Source organism: Passer domesticus, chromosome 1 (assembly GCF_036417665.1).
Source record: "Passer domesticus isolate bPasDom1 chromosome 1, bPasDom1.hap1, whole genome shotgun sequence".
NCBI lineage: Eukaryota > Metazoa > Chordata > Aves > Passeriformes > Passeridae > Passer > Passer domesticus.
The window spans coordinates 90,291,550-90,318,427 of NC_087474.1; the positions used below are offsets into that span (position 1 = coordinate 90,291,550).

Consider the following 26,878-nt stretch of genomic DNA (forward strand, 5'->3'; position numbering starts at 1 on the left):
GAAATTTATTTGTGCCACAGATGTCGCTAAACATCTTTGACTTCTCCTAATTTAAAAATTGAAAGGTGGCTTCAGTTCAAAGCAAAATCTGATAGTTTGAACTGATCTCCACCTTGCATAATTTTCTTAGCTAAACTTAAAATACAATTTTTCTTTCTATCATGACAATGGCTAGTTCTCCCATACATTTGTTTCTCTGTGATATTGGCTGAAGAAGAAAGGAGAAATCATATACTGATGTCTTTGAACACCACATCTGAAGAAGACTGATTAAAATGTAGCATTTCAAAAAAGCACTTTGATTTGTGACATTGTTTCAGACTTTTATATTCACAAATTGAGTGAAAAATTATACTGTTCATTTTGCAGCATTCTATTATTTTAATTTTTGACCCACCAATATGAATAATGTTAATTTAACAAAAACCACAAAATTATTCCACTTTAGATACTTGATATATATTGGATTTTCTGCAGCTTTCAGAATGTCACTCACAGATCTTCCTGTGCTGGTTCACAAAAGGTCAAAAACAATTTCAAAGATGATGTAATTAATGAAATGTCACAGCCCTTCCAATTTCAGAGCATTCATGTATGCTATTGAAAAAGAGAAAGATGTGCTTTGCAGAGCAGATCCTGAGATTAGATATGGCATTCATTCCTAAGCTTGCTTATATCATTCCTAAGGTTGCATGATGGACTCAAGGCCTGAATACATCAGTAAGGATTTTGAACAGATACTTTGAACATGCAAGTTGTCCTGTTGTCTTTATCACTTCCCATCTGTAAAAATGTGAAGCAATACTGTTATTCCCTGTGACAGTATAAAGGTATCACTTAAAGGTTATAAAGATGAATTCATTAAGTATTTGAAAATCATAGCAATAAGTGCACTGAGAAAAAAAAAGGCTTAATTATTTCTGTCAGAGAGGGATTTGGATGTGATTCAGTAAATAAAGCATGCAGCCACATGCTCAACGAGTATAAAAAGACATATCAAACAGCTGGTTCCTCCCTAGAGCAGATCCATTCTCTGTTGCAAGGCCATAATCCAAAGTCAGTGATTGTCACAAAAAAGGTTTTAGCTAACAGCAGTCAGCTGCGGACTGACTATTGGCAAGGAAGGCATCTGCTCTAAAATTAGCAGCAAAATGTGTCTATAGATTTAGATCACACACAAACAGGAAGGATCCTGGAATCATGGAATAATTTGGCTTGGAAGGGACCTCTGAAGTTCTGCAGTGCAGCATTCTGCTCCAGGCAGAGCCAACTTAATCACTAGGACAGGATGCTCCGGATCTTTTACTCTTGAGCTTTTAAAATTGACAATGTCTTTAAAACCAGCAGGCAGCCTGTTCCAGGACCCAGGCACTCTTGCTGTGAAATCTACATAGGGAATCATCCTTCAGAAACTTTCTAGCTTTTTGGTGTTAAATTTTGCAGGTATGCTTTTAAAGTAGTTCCCTTTTTGAGTTTATATCCAAGGTCATTGTACATATGTGGGTAGGCTCTTTGAGAGCGAGCTGCATTTTGCACAAGCTTTGATAGAGTCCATTCTTCATTTGGTAATATCAGCCATAAAATTAAGATGTAAGGTAAGCAAGCTAGAGATACATTTTATGATGCTTTGGATATTTCAAGGCTCTGTCCCTTGCTCCATTAAAAGGTTCCTTGCTCTGGAGTTAGGAGTGACATGTATCCTCCAAGAAATCACTGACAAAACCAAGAAGCATTTTAGAAAATCCCTTCTTTCTCTAATGCAGACAAGAAGGTTTTCCTATGTTACGACACTTAGAAAGGTGAGATTGCATGCATTTTCTATTTAATAATGCATAAGGGAAGAAATTTGATGGGGAAGAGAAGCAACTTTTCTATCCTTATATCCACCTAAAATCAGTGGGTGGTGCAGCACCTGTAGTGACACAGCTGTTTGTTCAGAAGAGAGCTGAAGTCTGCCTTCAACATACACACAAAATAACAAAGCATTCTTTCCTCTTCTAGAATCAATTTTATAGACTTAACATTCTTGGCTTATTATTAAAAAAAAAAAATTCTTGTTGCCTTGTTTCCTGATTGATTTATAAATGATTACGTATTCTGTTTTTCATTGCAATGCTTGTCTGTGGTGTTTGACTTAGTAAAAGTTGTTAGCCAATTTCAAAAAAAAGGCTTGCTCTAAGATTTGCAACCAGCACATAGCATCAGACAGTTTACATAAAGTCTCATTTTCTGGCATGTTTGCTTTTTGTGGGCCATCTCATTATCATGCAAATGGAGTTAGACCATTTTGCAGACAATCTAATTGTTGGCATAATATGTCCTCATTATTTGTATAGTGCAGCAGTTTGCATTAGGCATTACCAAGTGAAACAGTTACCAAAATAACAGCATGATTTTTGAGAAACAGAGTCTACTTTTCATCAAAGGCTGTGCAGACTGGTTTCTAAATCCAGTCTATCATCATCAACAGCCTTCAGCAAACCTAGACTGCACAGCTCTTCCACAGAGCACCATTTGTGTCAATAGGAGAAATATCACTTTTCTGACCCATATATTTGAAGTTTTCATCCTCTAATGCTTTCATTTCTGTGCAAGCTTTACCTCTTAAACACTGATGTTGAAGACAGTATTACGCTATGCCTATATAATTGCAGCAAAGGAATAAAGTAAATAAAGCACTACTAAAATAGCAAATGGAAACCAAACTGATCTTTTTTTAGCTAGTGATAGGAATGCAAAGCTGAAACTTTCATCCTGTTTCCAAACAGTAAATCTTATCTTTTCAGAAAATGCTGCCAATTTAGCACTGTTGAACTTTGGAATACAGCCATCCACACATAAACACATTTGCACATTATTTCGGTTGGCTCTTGCTAAAGCCATATGCTGGGATTTTTTTTAATTAAAAAGACACCTCAGAAAATCTTGCAGTGTTCACACAGAATAAAACATTCCTAAAAGTTCTAAAATGTCAACAAAATACTAAAGTAGAATGGATAGTTTTATCCCCTCTACTAACGTAAATAATGTTGGCCGAGTGAATTTTAACAGCCATTTTTTATGTATTTATGAAGACACTTCAGTCACATGTGTTCTGACATTTAAGGTTTTGATGCAGGAAGGATCAGTTACTTCTAAACCCCAATGACCAAAAACAACTAATTCATTCTTCCTTGCCTGTTAGCTGAAATTCTCATCTGTGTAGTGCAGAGTATCAAAGCAGCTAAAGAGTTGGTTGTCATTTTTAAACAATAAGCAAAATTACTTAATGTAATTGAGTAAATGAAAACTGAAGTCACAGAAATGGGTTTATATTTTTCCACTCTCAATTTCCAGCTAAAAAATGTACCCTGTAAATACATATGTTATGCTAACTAAGAATAGATTAGACTGAAACTGCCATGATACCTCAAATATGAGGGGATTTTTTTTCTTGTTTCCTTTCACTTTTGATACTAAACTTGTGGATTATTGAACAGTACTGAATGTAGATTTACCTCTTCTAGTCATCAGGAAGTGATCAATCACTACTGAACTGTGTATATAACTGCAGGATATCCAGCTGTCATCCCTACTGCCACTGTTCGTCAACCATGAGAGGGGATAACGCAAGTTCCCTTTCCTTCCTTGCACAAAACCTCCAACATTTAAACAGACTTCTCCAGTCTTCCAACAGCTTCCAGTTTGCCAGTCTCTTTGCTGGAAAAGGCATGAAAATCTCTTCTTGAATAAAACCAGACATTTTAACCTTAAAAAGGACAGAGAAAAATAACAAAAGAATGAACTAGGTATATGGGGGGGGGGGGGGCTCCATTTTGAGTCCTTTTTTGAGTTGCTTCCAGTAACAACTCTGCTGCTGGTACTGCTGGAGTAGTTGCAAGGAACCATGCTCCATTACCTGCACTGGGGAGGGTGAGTGGAAGCTTTTTCCCTTAGAATGAGCATGAGGAAGAGTATCTCCTCTTTGCTCCATACAGATCAGTGATCTCCTGAGCATTAATCAGACAGTGATTATTTTAAATGAAGATTCATGTCTACAGCAACCCACAGCAGCACAGGAATCTAAATTCTTTAAGGAGCAACAGATGTGCTGGCCAGAGGATACATACACACACTGCTACAGCTACGGTAGAATTCTGTACTATCAGAGGGAGCAGTAATTTGGTGTATGCTCTTTCCTCCTTTGCAAAGACTTCTGTATCCCCCTTTTCTCCCTGGTGCCAGTGATGGAAATGCTGGTGAGTTCTTAATCTTCTCTCAGGATATGGGTGGGTTTGGTTATGAGTCACTTTCTGCAGAGCAGTGGCAGCTGGAACCAGTCATAGGCTTCAGGCTGATTGTGTTTGCCTCACATTATCAGATTCCTTTGTACTGTCATCGCTGCTGCCTCACCTTCATAGGACTTGGCTCAGATCTCACAGCGTTGTTGAAAATACCTCTCAGAATATCTTCATACTTTCTCCCAAAGGTTCTGGCTGATTGCAGTATTTTTATGTGAGATAAGAAATATATTGCTATAGAGCTTTCCAACAATTTGATTTATAACATTGTGAACACTCTGGTAATTGTGTGTAATAATTTACTGGTCCAGACTACAGTACTTTACACTCATTAATGCTGATGAAAACTTTTTATTTGTAAAGATTTTCTGAGTCTTGTTTACTTTTCTTAGTTAATTTTTGATACATTTTTAAAAGGATGCTTTTTTCACTGGGAAAATTATCTGATGAGAAATTCCTTCTTAATGTACTTTGTGTTTCAATGTACATAATAGTTTTAAGTTGCTTTAACCTTTCTATGTTTATTCTTGTCTTTTTTCATTTTCTTGATCTTTGGATTTTCTGCTGAGCTAGAACTTTTTATTTGCAACCTATAGCAACCCACAGCTCTTTCTACCTCTTACCGGTAATCTAGAGTCCATGAATATATTTGGTGGTCAATATTCCTCTGGAACTGATATGTATCAACAATGAACCCCACTTGATGTCACAATTTCTGCTTACCTGACCAGATATGTTTGGGACTCTGAAAAGCCTCCATCTGCCACAGTCTAACTAACATCCTGCCATCTGAAAAAATTATTTCTTCTTATTTATTGTCCATTCAGTCTTGTTGAGATATCTTAGAGTGGTCTAGAAATCAATTTTGTTTTCCTCTGTCACCATCATTTATTAGAATCATCAGAAAAGCTGTGAATCCCAAATCATAACAAAAGATCACATAGAAGTAATGGATGCCAGTCTTTTTATTGGGAAGATGTGAGTTTGAAACTAAAGTGGCCAATTCATCAGGAAAGAACACAATAGCTAAAAATTGTTTCTGCCAGAAAAACAGGGAGATGAACAGATTTCTTCCTCTTCGAACAGTGATTACTGTTCAGTCTGCCCAGGCAGGTAGCTTGCATTTTGCTCTGAAAAAGTACAGTGCCAAAGTAGGGAGAACTGCAAGAGCAAGGGAGGAGCTGCTGATTTTGATGAAATGAAGAAACAATCTGAAAAAAATGCAATTTGATTTCATTCAGATACAATTAAACAGTGTCACATATACATGGTGTGGTCCATTAGGAAAGGCTCTGAAAGTTACTATTCCTGAAACATGTAGAAGTACAACCCGCAAGACCAGCAAACAGGGCTCGTGTTGTACTTGGTAAGGTTTGAGCCAGGAAAATGCTCATATTGGAGTACCAGTGAGTAGGCTGGGCGTGCAAAAGGAGCTGGGAGGGGTCACAGCTGGAAACAGATGACCCCAATTGGACAAAGGAATGTTCCACACCATAAAGCATCATGCTGAACAGTCCAACTGAGGGGAGTTGTCAGGAGAGCTGTCCTAGGGCTGGGGCAGGCTGTACAGTGGTTGGTGAGCAATTGCTTGTTTTGTATACTTTCCTTTAATCATTACTAGCATTTTCCTTTCCTTTTGCATCCTACTAAACTGTCTTTATCTCAACCCACGTGTTTTACCTGTTTTCCTGTTCTCTCCCCCATCTCTGTGGGACAGAGTGACCAGATAGCTCTGTGGTGTTCAGCTGCCTGAAGGTTAAACCACAGCAAAGGGATAAGCAAGTTCTATGTTAGAAAAAGAATTCTTTCTAACATCCAGCACCAGGTGGGATCACTGAAGAATCTGTGAAGCTGCAAGAGCCCTATAAAACAAATGTCTATTGTGAATATCTTGGGGCATGACATAGCTGGGATTCATCTTGCCCAATTCTATCTGTCAAAAAGCATTCACCATTCAGTTTATCCTCTGGGAAGCTTTCACAGTGAGTGGAGGCAGACTTAATGCCAGAGACAATTTACCTTTTGCTAAATGAAGTGTCCAGACTTTATGGAATCACGGAATGTTTGCTTGGTTAACCCAAAAGGAGTCTGGAGGAACCACAGAGTTTTGGCCATGCCGCTGGCTTCTATAGTATTGTTTTAATGGTTGTAAGAAAAAGGAAAAACATTCTTTTTCACAAGCCAGGAAGAGACTAATTCACATTATGTGATCACATCACTGATTACCAAAAATATTTATAAATGTAAATCTTATAATTTTATATCATTAAGACCAAATGCTTGCTAGAACATTTATTGACCTTTTGGATGAGAACATTTATGGTGAAAAAGGTGGAAATATACCTAAAATGAAAAGCATTACATTGTGCTTGTTCAAGACATCTATATCTCTAGAGATCTATAAGTGACACAGATTGCTAAACTTTCCCACAAGTGAATGTAAAAATGAATGAGTGTGGTTTGAACTAGTTGTTTATTTGAATGATGGTTCATCAATGTATAGAAATAACTGAGGAACTCCCAATATTTCTAAATCTAGCATGCAGCTTTCTCTGAAAGACACAATTGTTAACAGCTATGTTTCATTACATGCTACTTCTACATGTTTTGGAAGGCCTAATTTGTGCAGACAGAGTGAAAAGCTTGAGTGGAACCATTATGACTGTCTACACATAAAAAAAAAATTAATATTTTAAGACAACTACTTAGAAGAATTCCATGAAAATATAATAAGACATGTATTTTGCACTTACAAACCATATCTACATTCAAAAATGAAAACAAATGTTATAATCCTTGGATGGTTTTTTTGGCATGAGTTATTTTGCTGTCTTTAATAATAACATCAGCAATAATATAATTAATAAGAGTTTTGTAAAAAGTAGCCCAGGAAAAACCCCAAAACAGTAAGAAGGACAAGGTATGAAGGAGAGTTGATCCTAAGCAAAGAAAACAAATTCCACAAAAAACTTTTCACTGTCAGATGACTTTATAAATTTGGTGCAAATACGATCACAATGCCTTAAAGTACCTTCTATTTATAAGCAGCTCAGGCAGAAGATTAAACCAGAGCGTGTTAAATGTGATATGACCATTGCATGTGAAATTTATTGCCTAGAGAAACACGAACACTTTGGAAAGAAAAGGCCATGAAACTACCATCATGCTAGTTATTATTGACGAGTTCATTAGCAGTAAATCTGATCCTTAGATATAAGAGAAAATCATACAAAATAAAGCAGTCCAAGAACTCCAGTGCATGCTTATGAGTGCTGAGTCCATACATCTGTTGCTCTTATACCCTATTTCAGGTATAACATGAGAAGAGATTCCCTTTTACAAGTAGTAATTTAACACATGTCTGATGTGGGAGTAGAGGGAATATGTACCAGCTTCTGACCTGACACTGCACTGGAACCATAAGCTGTCAACTCTCTTTCACATCAACCAGCTACAGCAAGAAAACCCTTGCAACCATTAAAGCTTTGATTAAAGCATTGATTTAAATCAGTAGAAAAAGAAGATTAATTAAGTGTATCCAAATTAATTATTTTAAAATTATCTTGACATTCACACTGGCCACAACTGGAAGGAGATGTTTTTTTCAGTATAGAATTGAAAGAGCAAATTAGATTTCACCAAGGCAGAAAAACTTACAGATTCTAATGCAGGAAAACATGTGCTTACAAAATTGTCCATGGGTGTAGGAACCAGTCTTGGACAATTGCAGTGCAATGGGCTGTCATCCCTTGAGGACTTGTTCTAAAGTTACTATGAAAATCTGACTAGGCCAGTGACTTGGAAAAATGCCATTAGGGCTCATATTTTTTGTGATTAGGTTTGTGCAAAAATACAGCTAAAATAGGAGAGGATATATACCTTATAAAATGGTGTAAAAACTTCCTGGGATGTGAAACTCTGATAAATTGGGGGGAATTATAAATTATGAATTTAAAATGACGTCACATCACTCTTTATAAAATGAAATAATGTAGAGGATAACCTGATGTCCTGGAAACATTAGGGTTGAGATTCATCTGCTACAACTTCAGACAGATTTTTAGAAACTATCTGATTTATGTTGGAAACCCACATTCAGATAAGAAGAATCACAGAATCACAGAATCACAGAATCATGAGGTTGGAAGAGACCTCTAAGATCATCAAGTCCAACCTATGCCCTAACATCTCAACTAGACTATAGCACCAAGTGCCATGTCCAGTCTTTTTTTAAACACATCCAGAGATGGTGATTCCACCACCTCGCTGGGAAGACAATTCCAGTGCTTTATTATTCTTTCAGTGAAAAATTTTTTCCTAATATCTAACCTATACCTTCCCTGACGTAGCTTGAGACTGTGTCCCCTTGTTCTGTCAGTTGCTGCCTGGTGGAAGAGACCGACTCCCACCTGTCTACAACCTCCCTTCAGGAAGTTGTAGAGAGCAATAAGGTCACCTCTAAGCCTCCTCCTCTCCAGGCTAAACAACCCCAGCTCCCTCAAACGTTCCTTGTAGGGCTTATTTTCCAAGTCCCTCACCAGCCTCATTGCTCTCCTCTGGACACGCTCAAGTATCTCAATATCCTTCGTAAATCTAATAGATTTAGGAAGGATATTGAGAAATCTTAAGAATCTAATTCTGAGACTCTCTATACCCAACAATAAAAGTAGTCCAAACAACTGACAGTGTTAAACACCTACTGTCTCATACTGCATATTGCAATGCATATTGCAATGCTGAAAAATTCTATGTGCAGTCAGGTGAATGTCAGTCTATGAGAGTTTCTCTGAATTTTATAAATTTTGGATTGCTTGCATTCCATTAGAATTAGCAGAATGACTCTGGAAACCAGTATGAAAGCAGGTTTCTTCCACCTCTAAGTATGTGTCAGTAGAGGACAGAGTACCTTTATCTTTGATTCTCAGCACACCCTACAATCTTTAAGGGTGGACCTATCAGAAGGAACAATGGTGAAACACTGCAGGAAGTATGTGGACCGTGTCTTCTGCACAGAGTGGGCCTTCCCCATGGGCTCAGGCAAAGCATAGGACTCATGGAGTTGTCCAAGGCAGTAGCCCTAAAGATGCAATGCTAACTCCCACATCTGCTCTTTGAACCAGAAGTCCCATTGCAGATTTTACTCTGTGTTGTCTTGGGCAGCATCAGCAAGTGCCAATTATCAGAACCTGGTACATGAGAGATAACAACAACTGCTTCAGAAATGTTCAGAAGTGAATAAAAGAAGAAAGAGGGAGGGTTCCCCTTAATCATGTGGAGTAAATCTGAGTGAATTTTCTTATATCTGCAGTGTCAGTCACACCAGAATCACAAAGTAGCATCCTGACCACTAAGCTGAACCAGAACACTGCTTATGAGATATAGAATTACTAAAGCCTGTACACAAATTTTAGCATTCCAGACCCCGAGCAAGCTTTTGCACTCTGTGAAAGAGTCCTTCTAAGTAAAGGTTCTCTGATGAGCAAACAGAATTAAAGTGTTAATTAACAAATAGTAAGTACTTGAATTAATAATTATTCATTCTTAAATCTTTGCTGTGCAAAAATGTCTTAGGTAAACTACAGTTCACTTCAACTTGATTTGTATGGAGAGAGGTCCAAGGGGTCTGTGTGGACCTGATGTCATAATGCCTCAAGTAAGCCATCCACACTGCTTCAGTGTCTGTGTGTAGATCGACCAAGTATGTGATGGTATCAGCATCCTGTGGTAGTTGTAAAATCTGCATTCTCAGGAGGCATAAACATCAATACCAGAGGTTTGTATAACACCACAGTGGCTGCTCTTCTCTATGTGTATATTTAATACACGACAGGAAAATTTAGGTGCAATTTTTCATGAAGAATATTTCTGCAAAACCTAGCACTACCAAAAGCTGTGGCTTATTCTCCACTTTTACTCTTGGCTTACAGATAGCATTTTTTCCATATATCATGGGGTGTTATTTCCATGCCTTGCAAATCTGAAGGTGAGATGATGTTCAGTTGTGGATAGTACTTTTTGTATTTTGCCTCAAGCTCAGTAGAGCCGTTAGAGATTTAGAGAGTCACAGAAATGTTTGCTAAATGTCATGCTGCAATCTGCCTTTTTGCATTCTCAAAGAGGGAAAAAAAATCACCTCTTGCAAATCCAGTAGCCACTATTCCTTTGTAATAAATTGGGTGACAGGAAATCTAAGCATATACATGAAATAAAAGACTTTGGTCTTTCAATAAGCAAATTTCTAATCCATTTTAGAATCCCATTTTTTGAATGATAACTAGGCTTCTGGAAATATGTATCCTGATTAATTAAGAGTGTTACCTATGTTTATTGCTGCATATTTTATAACTGCTCTTCAAAATGTAGTGATACAAAACAATAAATCCTGTACAGCAGTCCAGGTTTCTTCTACAAGTATGTACTACACCAAAACTTTAATCAATTCAAGCATCTCCAGAAATGCTATGTTCTTTTAGTTTACAAGTGTCTCCAGAAATGTTATGTTCTTGTTGATTATGTTAGTGGCTGATGGTTTATGTTGGCCACGATTTCAGTTTTGCTGTCATCTGGTTGTATTCCTCCTGAAGACAGAAGGGATTTCATGTGATTAACTTAGATTTCTGCAGGCTGGATAATATCTTGATTGAACTTCACATAGTCTGCTTGGGTCCTTGCCATCAATTGCATTTCCAGTTGAGTTGAGTTGATGCAGGCTTTATCATACCATCATCTCTTTAATAACAGTGCCTCCAAAAGTTAGCGTTCTTTTGCTTAAACTTTTCATTAACTGGGCCTAATGGAAAATATAGGCAAAATGTTTACAGCACCTAGGCATGTACTTGAGAAATATATCTTGCTCAACCCAAATTGCATATATCTGACTTTCTTATCCATAACAATATTTTAACTGGTGTGGTTTTTTTCTCTAAATGCATGTCAATACTGAAACAGAAAAGTTCCAACTCATTATAGCTTTGATTAAACTGCTGGAATCCAAAAAATGCAAAAATACGTAATCTCTCTAATCATAAATACCCCTAAAAAGCATCACTAATAATAAACATTAGTGCTTAAACAAAACAAAATACGAATCTCTTTGACTCTTACTCTAATCCTATAATTAAACAAAACCCTAAACAGAAACCCAAAAACCTAATTTAACCCAAATTTAAACCTAACCTTAATCCCACCCATCAACCCAAAACTAACCACACTCAAGCACAAAATCCAGATTTTAAGAACAACCTTAATCTTAAACCCTGTTGAAATACTAAAGCGAAACTCAATCAGAACTGCATGCAAATCTGAATAATACCAATGAATCATAATACAAACCTTCAATGTACCTTTTTGAAGCACTGGAGGAACCCTGACTCCGACCATAAAGCCAAACCATAATCCAAATTATTGTGTGCAAGCACAGACATAATTTCTAAAACTAATCCTAAAACAAACTCTAGTTCTGCTCTGCCCAAACCCATAATTATAATTTCAAACCCTAAAACTAAACCTGGCAATACCCTTTGGCCATTCTGTTACCTTCACCCCAGCAATAAAACAAATCCTCAGCTTGAGATGAAGCATTAACACAAAAAACAAACTTAAACTGAATCCTAACTCTAATGCTATCCACAAGATTAGATTTAGGGCCTTGGTGTTACAGCAGGAATGTGGGGCTGGGTGTTAGAGGTTAGGGATTTGGTTCTGGTTTAGGATTAGGGCTTTAATTATGGGCTGATTTTTTTCTTAGGATATGGTTTATAATGGGGTTAGTGATTGGAGTTTGTGTTAGGCTCTGGGCCTTGTGATTGGGGTTAGAAGCTGAAATGAAGGTTACCATTGCAGAGTGTTTTTCCGTGGCATGGGGTAAGTCATAGAAGAATAAATTTCAAATTGAAATGTAAATAGATTGTTCAAAGAAAACAAAAATAAGTGACTACAAATGACTGGCTAAAGACAATTTTCACTCAGGCATTTCTTAAAAACTGTAGAGTAAAGTAGTTGAACAAGTAAGCCAGGCTCAAATAGCCAGAAAACCAGAATACAGTGCCAATTTTTCCTTATATTAGTGGAATCTAATAAGTACAGACCAGTGCATCTGTTGCTTTACACAGTAAAATTACTAGCAATCATGATAAAAAGATGGAATTAGAGAAGTCATAGTAGATTCTGGGCACTGGGGAAATCTAGAAAAGTTTTGTAGTGTTCCATTATGTATCATTTATCTCCAGAAAAAACATATAAAGAGGTGATAGACATACAATTTACAAAGTCTGTGTGGACTTGAAAAGGGTATTTAAAAAGGTTAGCCACCAAATGCTCTTCAAAAATTTATCCTATGATAGAATAAGAAACAATTCCTTCACACGACAGAATAACAATTAAAATATTGGAATCAATTATCAGGTTTTGGAATATAAGGAACCTATAAGTGGAGTACACTCTGCATCACCACATGAATGCTTAATAAAGTGACAGAGTTTGATAGCCGATATTTTGGATTTTAAAGACAACAAATGAATGTGCAGGAAGATCTTATGAGACTAGATGGTACAGAAGAGTGAAGGTGTAAAATAACATTCAGTGTAAAATGACAGAGAGAAAAAATAACTCGTATATTGTATGTAGCCTGATTGACTCTGCGTACATGCTGAGTGGTAATTGATTACTGGGACTTAAAAAAAGCTCTTCAAAGCATTTCAGAAAAAGAATAGAAAATAGACTACCACTACCCTCTGCTCAGAAAGTAAAATCACAAAGCAGAAAACATGACAGTATTAAGGTACACAGGAAATATCCACCTGTTCTTGCAGTGTCCTGTGTAGTTCCAATACTTCTCTGACAAAAAAAGGATGGAGCAGATTTCAAAAACAAAAGAGTAAGAAGAGTAAGCAAACAACTGAAACTGAAAAAACCAAATTAAACAGACTAGTACTCTTCAGTTTTGTAAAGAGAGCAGTGTTGTGAGCAGCTGTTCAGTGTCTCTTCCTGTATAGGAACAAGGTGATACAAAATACAACAAGATTTAAAAGTAATATAGAAAATATAACGTATAGCTAAACTCAGGAGACACTTTCCTGTTGAATGTTGTAGTAAAGTTGACAAGAGTTCACTAAATGGATGGCTGATTCTTTGGAGAAAAGTTGATTGCATTGAGAAATGCAGAGATTTCTCTAACTCGAGAATCTTAGTTTACTAGGACAATTTCTGCAGTGTAACAAAATTTATGGTCACTGGCCACGGTAGGACATAAGATTCCAGCCTAATTATCCACTTTGATTTATCTTGAAGTGGCACTTCTAAAACTTCAGTTTCATAGCATGGATGAGGAACCAGGCTAGAATGGATGGAGAAAAAGGAAAAACTTAAATGAATCAAAGCAAAAGCAGAACAAAAAATAGCTCTGATCACAGAACAGGGAATAGAGAAGGATGAAAAAGCAGAGAAGTGATGGAGGAAAAAAAATGTAATTAAACACAGAAAACAACACAATCATCTTTCAATATGCATGATCTCTGACTGGAAAAAAATGTAGAGGACTGCTGGCATAAATAACAGGACAGGAGCATGTATTACATGAAAAGGCAAAAAAAAAAATTAAAAATTTGCAGGCCCACCAATCTGAGAATTTAATAAAGCTATTACTATTCTACACAGATAGGTTCACTGACAACAGAAGCCTGCTGAAGGACAACACTATGAGAATGTATGAGAATGAAAATATGTAAGTTGGCCACGTACAGATCAGGAATAGAAATTCAGTCAGAAGAGCAGTGAGGCTGTGAAACAGACTTAAAGTTGGAATAGCTGGTACTATTTCCAAAATTGTGGAAAAATACTGCAACATGTCTAAACAGGAGACTAGAATCTGTGAACTCATAGTTCTAAGTCCCATATTTTAAATGCCAGCAAAAAATTTAAAGGAAAAATGTCAGACTTATCTCAGGTTTGTTTTTTGGTTTTTAGTTTGGGTTTTTGGTTTATTTTTTTTTTCTAGGATGGGTTTATGCATCTCTTTTACCACATAAATATACATTCATACAGTGTGGAGACCATTCAGCTACTTAGTTTGGTGTCCAGCAATAACAGGCCACTATGTTTCCTTCAGCTAACTCCCTCTTGAGAACAATAAACTTTCTTTGCCCAAAATACATTTTCTAGGTGGGTGTCTGAGTTCAGTTCAAGGAATTCTAAAGGCTTAGAGTGCACAATGCCTTCAGAATTTGTGCCTTTGGACAACCATGTGTACAGTTAAACTTATTTATGGAATATTTCTAATTTGAACTTCTTTGCCTTAAGGCTTTTACTGTACTATTCTCCATAAGGTTAAAAATCATCTTGGGAACTAGTCTTTTCTACCTGTTAAAGTATTTGTAAAATACAACCACGTAACTGAAACCTAGAAAAGGTAAAAAAGCCTGAGATAAGCCATTTGTTGTTATTTCTGCTAACCTACAAGTAGTGCTTGTGTATATCTTCTAATTTTTGTTATTTTTTCAGCAATCTTCTTGAAACATGGATAGCAGACTCATTTGTACAAGCTTTCTGGGCAGGGATTCATATTTTGGAATGAGAGGTCCTTCAAATACAGACATATTGTAAAGTTATGTATTATTAATCTACACAATTTGGCAAAAACTGTAGTATCAATGTATCTTTGTTATATACTCCTGTTTTCCTGGCTCAGTGAGTGATGATTTTTGGAGAAAACACTGAAAAGTTGAGGGAATTGCTGTGAATCATTAATTAAGTACATTCACCTGTGGAAATGTCCACATTCAATAGGCTTAAAAAACTGCACAAAGCAAGGACACATACAGGACATAGATACCAGCAACAAAGCAAAGTCTGTGATGATCTGAAAAACCTGTATTAGCATCAGAGTCCAATATTCTGGTCAATTTGTATTAGCTACTCCACACAATGAGGATTTAAAGTCTAACATCAAATTTACTGATTTGAATCTCTTTTGATACTGAACGGAAATTTGATTTGGCAAGGTGATACAGCAACATGCTTGAATCACAGCACAAGTACAAACAATCAGAGTACAGAGCTGGAATAAATAGTAGAACCACAGTATTAACATAATTCTCAATAATATGCTCACTATCCTCAGCTGCTGGCAAGATGTATATGACAAGAATCCAGATCACGTCTGTTATTCTCATCAAAGTAATTTTTGTTTGTTGTTCAGTTTTTATCCTCTGTGTTGTTCACAGAGTATTGGGTACTTTATTAAAAGTTTTGTGACTATTTCTGCTCTTTTTATTAACCAAGGGACAGAAAAGTGGCTGATCCATTCAGATGGTACTATTGGTTGATTTACACAACTAGTACAGCCAGTTGATCCATTGCACTCATACAGTGGATCACAGAATATTCTGAGTTGGAAGGAGCCCACAAGGATCATAAAGTCCAACTCTTAAGTGAATGGCCCACAAAGGGGTTGAACACACAAGCTTGGCACCATGCTCTGACCAACTGCGCAAATCCACTCAAATGATGTAGCCATTCATACAGAAGACAACAATTCAGTCCTTTTTGTGGTGAGTTCAGCTTGCTTTGTAGCCACTACCATTCCCTACATCCCTGTTTGAGCTTCATGAGCATGTCATCATCCACATCTCCTATGAGCTTTCTTACGTTTTTGTGGGTCATTGAGCAGTCACAGCCAGATAGGCTCTGAACAAATTTTAAGTCTATGAACATAGTCTAGGAATTGCCCTTTTTTAAAATTGTTTTCTGCAATATGACCTGCATTTGCATCCTAAAACTTAGTCATCACTAGCTAATTAAATCATTGCTTAAAAAAAGGTTAATTGTATTTTCAGATCAAAACTTGGACCTGAGGTAACGGCAGACAGGCTGGAGTCATACTGCTGGTCTTGTGGGACACAAACATTAATTCCATAAAGAAAGGTAAAGTTAGAAGATTAGGTAATGTAGCCTCAAATCCAAGGTAGAAGTATATATTTTCTATTTGTGCCATGCAGAGTAGGTCATCTCAGTGTTCCTTCCTCATGCCACCAAGTATTGTGTTCTCCTTAAATTAAATTAAAACACCAGTTGTGCTCCTTAAACAGTTTTCAATGACATTGCTTTCCAAGGGAACATCTTCCATTTTAGCTGAGTTGGTCAGAGCACAGTGCTGAAAACCACCAGGATTATGGATTCAATCCCTATATGGACCGTTCACTTAAGAGCTGGGCTCAATAATCCTTCTGGGTCCCTTGCAACTCAGGCTATTCTGTGATTAATTTCTGTGATTTGTTCAGATAATCTTAATATATAGAGTAATTAAAATTTTTCTACCTGGATAGTTCCTTTCCAGTACACCCTCTAACTAAAGATAGGTATTGCACTCCAGGATAGCTGCTCTGTCTGCCATGGCAGAGACCATCAAGGAGCCCTCAGCGTCACCTAACCCAGCCATGAAGAGCTCTAATGCTCTTAAAAGCTGCACCAAGTTGTGCCAGATTGCCATTCCACAATCCAATGGATTTAAGGAACACTTCTCTGTCTGGTAAGAGGCAATTTGAGCTTATATGTAAAATTTGCTATGTGCTATAAATGAATGTCATAATAGCTGAGACTGGTATAAACAGGCAAGACAGAAAAGGTTTGACTACTGGAGGTAGCTCTGGTTTGAAACAAAGCAATGAGCAGCTGAACAAGAAAGTTCTAAGAGTACTGAAAAAAGAATCCTTCAAATGTATATTTTTAGATTATAGAACTGCTGACAATGAAACAATCTGAAAGAATGGTAAAATTTCAGCAGCAGAAGGCATACTGGAGGTACTGGCAGATCACATGCCTGTGATTCTGTTCAATATATTCATGTAACACATGACTGTATTATATATAAACTGGAATGCAATGTCAAAACCAGGTGTCTCCAAGTCTACAAAGCATATCAGACTTATAAAAAATAGGAATATTTTTTGCAGAAGTTTACATTCCAATTTACCTGAATGTGTTACAGAGTTATTACAAGAGCATATGACTTTATTTTAAACGAGGTTTGGGGGTTTTTTATATCTTGCAATATTTCGTATTTGTTGTTCAAATCAAATAATAAAATCACATAGGAAATATATGGGGGAAAATGGATAAAAACCTGTATATGGAAGAATATCACATGCTAAAATAGTACCAGAAACTCAGCCCAAGGAATGTTGAAATGTGTTTTTCTCTGAATGTGTGAGTATGAAAATAGATGTAATCCACATACCAGATGTTAAGCTAAAAAAAGAACAACCTCCTTGAGGTGGATTTTATATTTGCTTCAGTAAATATGTAGGTTTTCTTTCTTTATTTGAATTTGGGACAGATAGCTAAAAAATGTCTTAAATACAGTAAGCTAAACTATATAAATCTAGTAATAGATTTACTGGCATGCGTACATGCAAAACTTAGAAGTAAAATAGCAATAATGCAGTATAGTTGCTTTTTATTGTGCACCTTTAGATGCCACAGGAATGTTAACATGTTACAAAGAAGTCTGCAGCTGGCTAACTCACTGAATACCAAATTTGCTAAATGGGAACTTGGGAAAATTATTACATCAGACTCAAAAGGGTCTGTTGTGCAACAACCTCCACAGAGAAATGCGGTTTTTAATGATTTGTTTGGTGTATTTAACATGTAGGTAGACATCTGCTCTTACAGTCTGCAATGGATTCTTGAAATCACAGCAATATTGAGCAATCTGGATGATTGAGAGAGAATCAGCAGTATCTCAACATTTCAAGGTTGAAATCACCATGGCAAGACACAAAATAATTTTTTAAAAAAGCCACAAACAAAACAAGGCTAATCAGGATGCTCAGTCTAGTTGGGACCTCATTGGGAATTATCATGTGCTCAGAGTTTTCAGGGTAGCTGGTTTTGGCTGGAGCTGGTGTAAGACAGCAACTCAACAGCAATTTCCAGCAAGGAGACTCTTCCCTTCTGTCTGGCCAGCAAAGACATCTTTAGACATCTTGTTGGGGTGATGAACATCTTCATGTTTAACCTAATTGCTCTCTGGCCCAAAGGGCTTTGCAGGGTTTGGGCACCTAAATGCCTCCTTTCCTTCTGTGTCTTTTCTCTGGCTCTCCAACAGCAAATTTATTATGGTACAAGCGAGCAATTATAGCTACAGTTCTTAGAAGCTCTTCTGTTGGAAGCTGAGGGATGTTGCTAACTGCTGCACTGGGGAGGTGAGGAAGGTGTAGAATGATCATTATAATCTTTGTTTAAGTTCTCTTCAAGAATTTGACTATACAGGTATCGAGAACATCTCTGCATTGCTGCAGGGACCCCCAAGGAAAGCACAGAGTGTCCAAGGATATTATGTAGAACCAGTTTCCACAGGAAAATGGGCAAGTGAATCAAAGCCATGGGTAGATTTCAAGTCTACCTTTGCCTTGTTCAACCATAATTCTGGGGGTCTTCAGGTTTCTGTGAAGGTCGTGACTAGCATTGTCTAAAGTCTGGTCTATGAAGTATTTCTTTCCTCCTTGTAGTCCTTTCAGTCATTGAAAAAATGTAATTTTTCTTCACCTCACTGTCATAAATTTTCAGCTCACCGCTTTTAATTCTTTCTTGATAGGCTTACATCTCTGAGTGACAGTAGATATAAGTCAAATTAATCCATTATATCCAGCCTTATGAACCTCTCAGAACCCGTGTCTGGTGCCAATTTTTGTCACTTTGGGTGACTGAACAGAAGAAGGTAATGCACCCATGTCATCGCAGCGGTCGATTGCGTGCTGTTTGCATAAACAGGACTTTTGCCCATGAGGGCTGTCACCCCTGTCATTGCATCAGGTCTCTTTCAAGACTCTAAGCCCCATGAACGTTAGTGGAAGTATTTCTTCCACATCTTAAGATTCTGCCTGATTAACCTCCCTGTGTGGTCTGAATCCGATTCTATTGCATTGAGCTGTGCAAATATACTTGTGTTTAAACAAATTTTAAAAAAAACTCAGAAAGGCTGTAAACTATAGCAAAGAGTCCTGTTGGCTGCTTCTGCCTGACCAGAACTCAGTATGAAAAACTACAGAATCCAAATAAATAAAAGTGAAGAACACACAGCTATGCCTTTGGAAGAAAATGTTTAGGATCATTTTGTGATAGTCTTTGAATAGAAATATAAGTAAAGGCTAAAAAAAAACAACAACAAAAAAAAAGAAAATAAAACCACCAAAAAACCACTAAAAAATGAAAGAAGCATGAATAAATGCTTTCACATTTCCTGATGCTTCATAAAAGTGAAAATTTGCTTCTTCTTTGTGTGAAATTAATATTAATTTTTGCGTTCTGATAATCCACTGGGAAGTGGTAGGGAAATATTTTGATGTAAGGGAAATACGGGTGTTTTTTACCTGAAATGAAATAGTTTTCTTTAATTCTGAGCATTCTTTGATATGTAAAGCTGTCAGAAAGCAATTAATAAGCAAAAGAATTTTAGATCAAATCATCTAAACATTTCGTGGTTAATTTTTTTTTCCTTCATTGAATATGCTTATTTACTAAAAAATTTCTATTCTTCCTTGGAAAACATACGATAACTCTAGAATGTATCAGAAATAAATGGGCAAAGTAAATTGTATGTTTCAAAGGTATTGAAGACCCAAATTCAAGCTGCTGTTTTGAATCAAGAAACTTTGCCCTAATGTTGGCCATGTGTTAGGCAGCCGTCTAACCACAATTTTTTTCTAAGATGAGCAGGTTTCTCTTTCACTAGAGATGTACCATATGTTTATATGAAGCACTTCACAGTACTAACAGAAAAGATAAATTGCAAAAAAAAAAAGGAGGAGAGGATATAAACAATGTGATTACTGACCTCTGGCTCAGTTGCAGTCAAGAAGTTACACTAATCCAAGCTCTTCTACCCAGTGCATTTCAGAAGATATTTTTAAATGTCGCCGAGAATTTTGGAAAAAAAAAATTCCCAGGAGACCTTATGAAAATTAGGCTTGTGTGGCATTACCTTGAAGGTCTTGATCATTAAATTGTTAAAAAAACAAATCAAACAAACAAATATCCTCTCCCCCTTAAAAGAACAAAGACAGTATTTTAGTCTTTGAAAAGAAAATACAATTATCATCACAAGCTCTGTTTCAAAGAGGAGAACAAAAATGGGAGGAAATCTTTGGGTAAAATTCCCAGTAAAACCCTCATCTTTAAGAAGACAGGTTTCTAACATAAAACTTCAGAGATTTTTTTCTACCTTTATGTATTTCGAAATATGCATCAAACTGCCAAATATTTAAGAGACCAGTAACTCAATACCTATTTCCCTATGGAAACTGGGCTTCTCACACTGAAGTGATACTTCCAACTGTTTTTCACACTGTGCAATCATTTTTCAAATAAAACACATACAAAATATCTAGGGAACAAATATCATTTCAGCAGAATAAAACCTCACCAAAAATCGTCTAGAAACTGAAATGTTGCCATATGAGCAACACCTGAGAAAATTCTCTGCCATAAGCAGAGAGCAGAAAAACTGGAGAAAACTTTGCCATTTACTCAATTCTCAGGTCCTTGACTGCACCAATTTTTATAATGGTGTGATATTAATTACAACTCTCCTATTACTTTGTAAGTCCACCCAATTACGTAAAGTGTAAGAGGACCATTAATTTGTCATTTCTTTTCAAATTTATTTTTCTTTTATGAGTTTTTTTTTAGATTAAAATAATTTCTTGCAGGTGAAGGTGCTCCTTGTGTTGTCTCAAATGAGTAATTCAAATTTACTGTCTTATTCTCTTCTTTAACTGACTTTTGCCACACCTCTTTTTACACTATACTTGGTGGTTTTCTGCTAAGGAGAAAGATTAATAATTTGAAGTAGGTTGTGTTTGTCAGCTTAAGAAATCAGTTTTTTTCTGCTGAGTTAGTTTAATTTATGCTGAATTACGACTTTCACATGCCCACTGGAATCAAGGCACATTTTGAACATTCATCATTTTTCTAGCAAGCTACACTCACATGAGAAGCTGTTTAGTATGCAGAGTGGTTACAATTAATTTTTATATATTTGGTTAAGCTTAATAAGCCCTTTCTTCTTAGCATATTGTGACTACCTCTTGAATTACGAACCATTTAAACATACTTACAAGATGGATGTCAAGTATGAAAAGGGTAGACCTTTTATATTTGTCTAGTAGTATCATCTACAGCAAGTTACAGAAAGGGCTTTTTTACCCTCGAAAGCATTATGTGCCCTTCACTAGGGACATTGCACCATAGTTCAGAACACCATTGAACAAACCATGATACATCAAGGGGAGTCCATTCCAGTCCCTAGCCACTCTCTGGGTGGAAAACCCAAAATATTTTTCTAATATCCTCTCAGGTTCCCTGTTGGGATGACCCGAGAGTCCTTTTTTCCCAGCCTGATGGCCAAAGAAAGAGTCAGAGTTCTTCAGCTCTGGTTCTCAAGGCTGTTTATTGTCTCTTATCTAAAATATTTTTTCTCTGACCCACCGAGTTCTGTCTAGGAGGTTTGTCAATGGCACACTTCCCACCTCTGGGCTGATGTCTACATTTTATACTATGAACTACATGCACTTTACTTACAGTTATTTTCCCATACCTATCACCTATGTTAGACTGTCTACTTCTACTCTAGACTAATCTAAATGTGCCAGTATCACCAAGATGGAGGCTAGGAAGAAGAAGGAAGAAGAATAGGACAACACCCATGTCCCTCCATCTTGCCTCCTAGACCCCTACAGTAAAAAATCCCCAAAACTCCACTTTCCACCCTGTGACAACTACTATTATGCTGCAAAAGTTTTGTGAATTGTAATTCTTCATACAAAGTTGGCAATTTGCTCCATAGGTTAAGATCGAAATCCGAAGTGTCTTTGGCTTTCTGCCAGGTTCTCCGAGGCACCCAGACATCCAGGGCACCCAGAAGGGTGTCCTGGGTTCCAACAATATCCAAACTAAACTTCCCCTGACACAGCTTTATGAGGTTCCCTCAGGTCCTATCGCTGGTCACCAGAGAGAAGAGATCAGTGCCTAATCACCAACTGGCAATTGCTCTAAAGTAAGAAGGAAGTATAGTGTATTTTCCCAGATGTGGCTGAACTGTACATTGTACTTTCTTAGGGTAGTCACTTTTTGTATAACACTGTCTCTTTAATCAACAAAAATAGTATATTGTAAGAGAAATGGGGGGACAGAAATCAAGCGTGACTACTGCAGAGTGTCTACGTTGCTATTGTTGTACAGCATCAAGATCAATTTTCTTTCTTTCTTTTGGTGAGAACCCTCTATAGTGATTTATAAAGCAGTTTACTAACATATTGAAAAAAAAAATGTTTACAAAATGTGACACCACAAATGAAAAAATGCAGAAAATATTGAAATGCTGTTAAAGTCTTTATTATTGTTATTACTATTATTATTATCATCATCATCCTCATCATCTTGTTCTTAGCTACCTTCTTATGGAACTACAATTTTAGTCTCTCCCCATTAACACCATAAATCACTTTAATATCCAAATGAATATTTCAAAGATAAATATCTATATGTTATTATAAATCAGGTCACTCTTACACTGATAAAAGTGACAAACCTTAGATCAACATGCCAGTGGCTTTTTTTTCATAATTTATTTCGTGACAGAAAAGGTCATATATTTTCTCATTTGCATTGGGCTTCCAATTTATTTGAGTGCAAATGTGTCTCCAAACTTGTTAGCTGGGCTTGGAAGTTCTTTGACATCTTTCACCCACATTGTAGGATTCCCACAGACACTGAAAGAAAGATCTAGATACTAATTAGATCTCATTTCCCTCTGCCCAGTCCTACCACTTGCTTCTCTAAACATTTCCCAACATCCACAGGGTTAATTCCATGTCAGTTTCCTAGCTCACTGCACCCATCCACCAACAGAAGAACCCCTCCAGAGATAAAATCTGCCCATCCAATGCTGCACAGAAGGAGGGTTCCTGGCATCTAGAGTGATGTTCAATTTAATTGTTATCTGTATTTCTTTTTTTACCCTACTATTTTATTGGAATCTTATTAAAACCTCTGTTTTATTAAGTTGTTTCCAGTCCTGTATCATTGAGTTCAAGAAAGAACCTGCATTGTTTCTCTCTCTCTCTGCTGGTGCAGACCAATTTCAATCTCTGCATAAGCATATATGAAAGTGTCTGCAACAGGGTTTCTGCTCAGAGCAGTGCTTTTTGATGACCCTGTTTCCCTCTCTCTTCCATCCTAGTGTGCAACAAAAGCACAGCAATACCACCCATACTTGTAATTTTTAAGAAGCTGACAAATAGAAAAATTTCAATGATCATTTGGATTTTCTAGCTGAGTTGTCTTTCCAGCCCCATGCTGAAATAAATATCACCCTTGTTCATTAGGGCTGGCAGTTAAATTTAAAAACACAAATAATCTTCAGCTAGCTATTAGAGGGTTTTCTCTTTATCATGTCATTATCAGAAAGAAATGTTTCAATTCAGCTCTGTTTGTGCCTGGCCATGTATCCCATTGGTCCAGATCCCGATCCCTGGGTCTGATTTCTCAGATTCACCTCGGATCTTCTTCATCACTATGTGCTTGCATGATGATCACTGGGCCATGGCCACCATCACTGGACCTGATCCCAGCTTCTGTTCACAGCATGACCTTTTACTTGCCTCTTCCCCATGGTCTTACCCAATGATCTGGACCCTTGGGCAGCCCTGATCACCTTTCTCAGATCATGTCCTGCCTGTCTGGGGTGGCGAGCCTCAGCTATCAAGGTCTCTGTCCTGCCCTGATAGTGTATTTGGTTCTCCACCTGTTGGAGAGCAGCTGGGTCTTTCTGCTCCCTGCATAGCAGTGTGACTGTGTGTCATGCAGCTGTGTGCTTCTTTGTTTGATCACCGTGTGAGTTACTTGTTATTGAGCACTTTAAAGGACGAAATTAAAACTGATGTATTGGCTGTACAAACCTCCTGGACCAGAGGGAAAAAAAAAGCAGATTGAAAGTAAAATGAAGGCTCAGTTGAATGGTTCATCTAACATCATTAAAAAAGCAAGAGGATATAAAAGTGCAGGAGAAAATTAATAAATACTGTGAATAAAACTGACAGGTTTTGACTGCATCTCAAACTTTAAATAATTGCTGGAGGCTACAGGCTCCTGGGATGATTTACAATGAATACTAACAAAAAACTTGTCGACCTTAAGTAAATAAATCCATGACTTTAAAGGGTTGTTCTGGTCTGACATAATTCAATATGCATAGTATAAAAAAAAAATGTGTAAACTACTCAGCTCACACCTCACGTAAAGTTATAGATGTTGTCAGATGAACACTGAAGTCAGGACGTTATTGGTTCTTGAGAGAAAGTTCCTTCCAGAAGTCAACTCATGCTCATCCTTCAAACCCTCTGTAGGGCACTATTTTGTAACTATACGTGTATATGTCTACTTTGCCATTTAATGGTGTTTGAGAAACATTACTCAGATCTTTACTGTTTAATAAAAATGCCTAAAAACATTCAATGTTTCAGCAAATGAATTTGAGTCTAACTATCCATTCCAGTGGAAACGTGAGGGCAAGGATGGAAAAATCTGAGACATCTCAGAGACCTAGCTCTTCAAAGAAGCTGGTCATTGTTTATTATCCTTGTGGGGACTCATTTTGAAAGAAACGGAAGGCTGGAGTGGGTCTGTGAGCAATTGTGTGCAAAGTCTTTCTAAAAATTAGTATCAGTGAGGAAAACAGATCTATATTTAGGATACTGTGAGTCTTGCATCATCTTACCTCTGACAGCAGGAGACTTTAAGAATCACGTCACTGTTACTGTTCTCTCCTCAGTCTTACACCAGAAATTGAAGAGTGAAAGTTAAGGGTAAAAGTTATTCATTTCAATAGTGTGTTAGAAGACAGAATCTAATAGTAAATTAGATTCTGCGTATCTGACTAATATATTCAAAATCAAAACAAGGACAAAATGCACCCCTGCTCGATGAGACAGTCAAAGGTACCAAAACACCACTTCACTGAAATTGTGTTTAAGAACAATTTAATTGTTTGCTAGAAATCACCTTGAAATTCAGATACAGGGTGTGAAATGCTAACAGAAATAGTAATTATATATGCAATTCATATCACTTTTACAGACTATAAAACTTCATGGATGTATTTGCTCACAACTTCAGCTCTAATAGGTCTTTTCTTAATGTCTTTATTAATTTTGTCTTGTTTACTGTTGTAAATGTATCACATTCTCCTGCTCACTGAGACGAAACTACATCTTTTTTTCTTACTGCTGCTTCCCAGGAGTTTGAAACACAAATGATTTACACCTCATCAAACCTCACATTTTTCTTCTGTGATATAGCTAGTCATGTTTTCCTGCAGGTACATAATTCAATGTGCAGATGTCTCATCAGCCTCCCTCTCTCCTTGACACCTGTCAACTCTTTGTCCTCTTGGTGAAGGTGTTCAGTGCATTATTATTCCAATCTGAGGAAAGTCCTTGGAAAGTGTCTGTCAATAGAGTGTGCAAGACCATTGACATACAAAGTCATCCCTTTCTCTAAGCCACTATTCAAGAATGGCGTGAGTCAGAATGCTAAGGTGATAATGAGAAATACTTATTACATCCCTTATGCATTAGAGAAAAATCAAATTGCCTCATATTCTGAGGATTCTGAACCTGCAGCGAGCTCAATGCAAGTAATAGAGAACCTTGGATCATAAATTTGCATAGTTACCTGTAATTTTTAATTACCTGATGCCACTGTCTTTCCCCGGCTAGCTGATGACAAGAGAGGGGGGGCGGCAGGTTCCCCCTGGAGCTCCGTTGAATCCCAGTTGTCAATTGTTTCGGCGCAATATAAAACACAGGCAGCGGACACTGGTCCCAGGAAAACTTTATTTGATGGTAAACTTCCCCTTTTCCTCTCCTGGGACCCCGATCAAGGGGCAAACAAAGACTTATATGTGGAGGAAGGTCAGGGGTAGGCACAACTTTCAACAAATCAGGAGAGTTGGGAGTAAAAATTCTAGGCAGAGATAACGGCAGTGAACCAATACAATTCCAAGGGAGGAAAAGCGGTTTCAATAAACAGGTAAAGTTTGGAGAAATAGAAACTAGAAACTAGCTGACGAAATAACTGGGAAAAGGCGGAAACAAAAGGAAAACAGCACCAAGGAAAACCACCAAATCACAAATCAAACCATAAACCTACTAATAAAACAAAAAGCACGATACAACAACCTGACCTGGGTGAAACTACTTAAAAAGTGGCCAGAATGTTTGGGGTTTTTTTTATTTCAGCATTAGAATAGGGTATCCAAAACCCACTGTGCTATACCATATTTATTACCTGACATGTTTTAAAGGACAGAAGAAGGCAGCATGAACAAAGAGTAAAGGTTGAAAAAAACAACTAAAGTTAAGGTATGTTATTGACAAGGATTGATTGCCAAAACAGAGATGTCAGTGACTCTCACATGTAAGGAAAGGACAAATGCTGACAGGTGAGACTATCACAATTTTGTCAGGAAATTATGATCTTCAGTATTTGTACAGTAGCTTTTCCTAGGCATGCGATCTCTTCTAAAGTCAGTGCAGCATTTC

General features: G+C 37.1%; 3 long non-coding RNA genes across 4 annotated transcripts in view; 1 reads left to right on the forward strand and 2 right to left on the reverse strand.

Moving 5' to 3' along the window:
* LOC135288721 (uncharacterized) overlaps positions 1 to 26,508 on the reverse strand; it is a 56,436-nt gene extending 29,928 nt beyond the window's left edge. The window contains exon 1 of the long non-coding RNA XR_010351699.1: positions 26,027 to 26,508. This is a non-coding gene — a long non-coding RNA (uncharacterized LOC135288721). The remainder of the gene's footprint in view (positions 1 to 26,026) is intronic.
* Positions 5,228 to 6,102, reverse strand: LOC135288706 (uncharacterized). Its single transcript, XR_010351686.1, has 2 exons — positions 5,961 to 6,102; positions 5,228 to 5,491 (listed from the first exon to the last, which is right to left on the reverse strand). It is a non-coding gene; the product is annotated as an uncharacterized LOC135288706 (long non-coding RNA).
* Positions 9,942 to 18,102, forward strand: LOC135288712 (uncharacterized). Of its 2 annotated transcripts, XR_010351690.1 has the most exons (4): positions 9,942 to 10,053; positions 16,112 to 16,199; positions 16,648 to 16,803; positions 17,929 to 18,102. It is a non-coding gene; the product is annotated as an uncharacterized LOC135288712 (long non-coding RNA). The 2 variants fall into 2 exon arrangements; XR_010351689.1 differs by lacking the exon at positions 16,648 to 16,803.
* Positions 26,509 to 26,878: the final 370 nt, after the last annotated feature.